The 4,520-nt window shown below is 39.7% G+C and overlaps 1 protein-coding gene across 1 annotated transcript in view; it reads left to right on the forward strand.

Moving 5' to 3' along the window:
• The window catches only part of DSCAM (Down syndrome cell adhesion molecule), a 484,086-nt gene that overhangs the window by 319 nt on the left and 479,247 nt on the right, over positions 1–4,520 (forward strand). The gene's annotated exons all lie outside the window — the stretch shown is intronic.

Consider the following 4,520-nt stretch of genomic DNA (forward strand, 5'->3'; position numbering starts at 1 on the left):
CTTCTTCTGAGACAGAAGAAATAGCGAACTCTATGCCATTTGTCACCCTGCATAGGAAAGCAAACTAACGTATATGCTGTTTGGAAGGTCTTATTTTGTGTTCTCCTATGTGTTTAAAAGGTTATCTGTGGTAGCTGTATGTGTTATTTCTGGTGTGTTCTACCTAACGCTTTCCTATTAATCTTTATGTAAATATATCTTCCAGGAAACTGAATTTAGGAAAAGGTTTTAAAAATATTTATTGCACTCGTAGAAGTGTATTGGGTACAAGAAATGATTGGGGCAGATTTCCAAGGCACGGAGGAAAATTCTGTTACATGATTAAGAAGTATTGACTTCTTGAGAATTCATCTTTTAATATTAAGTATTGAAGACAAATGAGATAGCCCTTACCCTCCTTCCCTGTCTTGTAAAGCTTATTTAGGCGAATCTGATTATTATTTATGTGAAAAGTCTATAACACTTCAGCTGGACGTATACATGTAGGCATTTTGCCATTTTCCCACAAAGCTTTGCCAACTCCCATCAGTCATGACCTGAAACAGCTGCTGATCACTTTTGAAAACTATGAGTGCAGAGATTTGTGTGCGCCGTGGTCTGCAAGAATTATCTGTTAGGGCTTAAAGTGAGATCGCCAGACTTCTTTTTGCATGTATCCAGAAGAAAAGCTAAATACAGAAAAGAAAACTTAGAAAACCTGTCCTTACAGTGCTAAATCAAGGTCTTGGCATGTGAATTAAGACCGTTTGAAAAACATAATTTGAATTAAATGGCAAATGTTAACATGTTATAATTTTCTTAAGTTCTAAACTGACAGTAAACCAAACTTCATATGGAAAAAAAAAACCCTCAGATTTTTATGGTTTTCTTGTTCTCAAACAACTTTCTGGTTATTGTAATTTGAATACGCTAGTCAAGGAGCTGTATTGAAATTTTAAAATTATGCAGCAGAATGTTTCAAATACACTGAGCTCAGCTTTTTCCAAAAAGGAGAAATTCTGTCAATTAACTTTGTGATCAGACATAAACTTATACCTAAATATGAAAGTTAGTGAAATTCAGTGAATCGGCTTTGAAATACCTTTGCAATAGTAACTGAAATGAGGACTAGCAGGTCAGGAAAACAATATAGTATTCAGTCAAGTGAAATCAAATACTTGCTTTATATCATATCATATGGAGTATTGATATATACCTTGCTCCTGAGGAATATTTTCTTGCCTCTGCATCTAGTATTTTCTTTGAGTTATTTTCTTGAGTTATTATTGACTTGTAAGCAATTAAGCAAAGCTTTTTTATATTCATGTATCGGGTAAAAGGAGGAAGACCAAAATAGTAAGAAGTTATTCTCTCCACATTGCTGTGTAAGAAAGACAGGAGATGGTTTCCAAGACAGGTGTATCTTTTTAAGACTTCTAGCTTAACTTTCAGCTGAAAATGCTTAAAGCCCATTGTGTTCTGGTCATATCATTTCAAAGAAAGAGATAGCAGAAACAGACAGAATCCAGATATATATAACCAAAGTGACAGAAGCAGGAAAGAATTCTATGTGAGAGGAATGTAAGGTGGAGAGAAGGGAAATAGTATGTTTAAGGAAGAGATGAATCAGCAGGGATATGATAATCATGTATAGAATGGGTATCCCTATTTGCTCTGGAAGCAAACACTGGCATGCTGTGCCTTGTGTTGAGCGTCAAAGTCCTCCCCACCACATGACTATGGCCTGCATGCCACCTCTCTAAGGTGCGGGCTGGCATATAGGGATTTTTTTTTTTGTTATAGTTTTTGTTTTGGAAGAACTATTCCAGGGTAGTGGAGAAAATACATTTTCAGACTACTTCCCGTTCCACTCAACTGGAGTCTTTTCCAGGTAAGGCAGGCAAGCTCTTTTTACTTACCCATTTTGTCTCTCACAAAGATGATATTTGTGCTGTTTGTTTAGTAGCAGTCACTTTATAAGGACTTAAACTCAGAGAAAACCCAACTGTGGTAAATGTTAGTAAATGTAGGCTTTCTAAATGAACCACCATTATCTAAAAATAAGTGGTGGTGGTAAGGAGACCGCTTTTCACAGGTGGCTGTACTTAAAAAAATGAAAACAAACCCCCCAAAACAAACAAAACCCAAAACAACCCCCCAGGAAAATGAATGAGAAATACCACAGCACCAGTCTGTGTTGGACCCAGATCAGCTTCTCTGTGGAGAATGAAGTCCGTGGTTTTGCCACAGAATCTATGAGGTTGACCTTGGGACATCTACACCAACCCCACTGCCCAAAACAGAGCTAATTACTACAGTAGGTTGCTCAGCGCTGTGTCCTGTCAGGTTCTGGATACTTCCAAGGGTGGAGACACCACAAACTCTGGGGGAAACATGAGCCAGTATTCAACTAGTCTCACTGTAAAATAAATAAATTTTATTTTTATATGCGTATATATATAAACTTATGTTTAAATGGAGCTTTCTTGTATTACCTTTTGTCTGTTTGCTGGAGACCACTGAGAAGAGTCAGACTATGTCGTCTTTACACCATCCCACCAGGTATTTTTACACATTATTAAGATTCCCCTGAGCCTTCTCTTCCCCAGGCTAAATAGTCCTGGCTCTCTCAGCCTTTCTTTTTGTATCAGATTCTCCAATCCCTTAGCCATCTTTGTGGTCCTTCACTAGACTCACTCCAATATGTCTGTGTCTGTCTTGAACTGAGGAGCCCAGAACACAGCACTCCAGATGTGTTGTCACCAATGATGATGTGACCATTGTGATTTTTCTCCTTTCATACCAGTCCATGCTATCAACCATATTTACCCAGCCTTCCATTTTACTGTGAAACTCTTTACCGGACAGGCTATCTCATTGCTTCTCTGTCCCACGTTGCTCTCCTCTACTGCTAAAGTTCTTCATAGCGCTGGCCTACCAAAATTCTCCCATGAAGGATCTGGAGTCATTTTCCATCTCTACCCAGTATATCAATTTCCACTTGTTTTTCAGACTTACAGTCAAGTACTCGTCTACTCTTGTATAAGAATTTACTCCCCAAAAGACAAGATCTCCATTAGCTGCCTTCAAATCCTGCCTGTGGGCTTGCTGCTATTTAAAAACTCGGCAACAGTTGGCTGCTACGGACATTGCTCATCTCGCTTAATTTAAAGTGTTTATGGTGCGAGTCACTGTAGCTTCTCCACATAATAAATGGAGAGAGAGGAACAGGGACTTCCAGGGTGCTTTTTCTTTTCTACCTAGGACAACCACTTTAAGATGGGAGAAAGCATCTCTTAAAGGTACTTACTGCTCTGTTTTGACTAATAAAAGGGACCTAGATACCCAGCTGAGAGAGAGAAAAGTATTCGCTTTATAACCTTTTGTCTTTCTCTGGATGACTTCATGTCTTGAAAGGCATGAAGAATGTCTTATCTGTGAACCATTTGCACTAGTAAAATTTAAGTTCTATACTAAAAAATAAATGCAAATGCAGTTTCCTTTGTAGTTTTCCTTTTCCTGTAAATGTGAGCAACGATAGGTTACAGAAAATGCATTGTGGAGTCAAAATTATTTGTATAGTGGTGTGTAAGCACATGGCTTCTTGGTGATCTGTGATAATGTGTATAAAGCGCGGAGAGGCAAGAAAGGGTTTACAAAAGAGCGGGATCACAAATAATTTTTGTAACTATGCCTGAAAGCATCCAGTTGCATGAGGGAATAGGCAGAGCACTGCAAATCTTTGCAATTGGAACCAGTTGCCAGATTTGGTGAGAGCTGTAATGTGGTGCATGGCCATGAGGAGTGGGCTTAGTGGTAGATTGTCATTGCAGAGAGGGGCTTGGGATCCCTGAGTTCAGCCTCTGTGAATGTCTTTTCAGTATATGTAGTCCAGCCTCATGAACCGTCAGGAGTTTTAATTTTCTAATTGGTCCCTCTTCACCAGAATACCTCTTGCCTAAAGCTTTTGTGAAGGTATCCTCCTCTGGTGCCATCCCGTGCCATCCCATGCCATCAAAAATGTTTATGACCTCAAATAATAGAAACAGGAACTTCATATAGAAATAGTACAGAGGCTCTCCTTATTGCATAGAAAGCCTATATGATATGAAGGAAAAAATCTCCCATAGGTTTTGCATGTTTCTCTCTAAGGTAAATGGTGGTGTACCAGAAGGAACATCACTGATGCAGATGTGTGAATAGTGAAGGTCTGGTTTTACTTTGTATTCCCGAGTCTTGGGGCATGCTGTCTGGAGAACCTATGACAGCATGCTGCTGTTCTTGCTGTATTATCCATGACAACAAGTTGGCAAAGAAAGTATTCCTTACGGTTCTCCCTGTTGCAACCTCCTTGAGGAGCCGACTGGAGCTCATGACGCAAGAAACGCTGGTGGCCAAATCCTCTCGCAAAATCCACAGCCATAACTCAATGGAAGCAGGAAGAAAAGCAGATGGAAGGGCTACCGCTGCCCCACATGAGCTAATGCAATTTATATCTGTTTCCTTTCCCTGTTTTAACGCCCCCCCCCCCCCCCCCCCCG

This window comes from Calidris pugnax, unplaced genomic scaffold (assembly GCF_001431845.1).
Source record: "Calidris pugnax isolate Ruff unplaced genomic scaffold, ASM143184v1 scaffold25, whole genome shotgun sequence".
NCBI classification, from domain to species: Eukaryota; Metazoa; Chordata; class Aves; order Charadriiformes; family Scolopacidae; genus Calidris; species Calidris pugnax.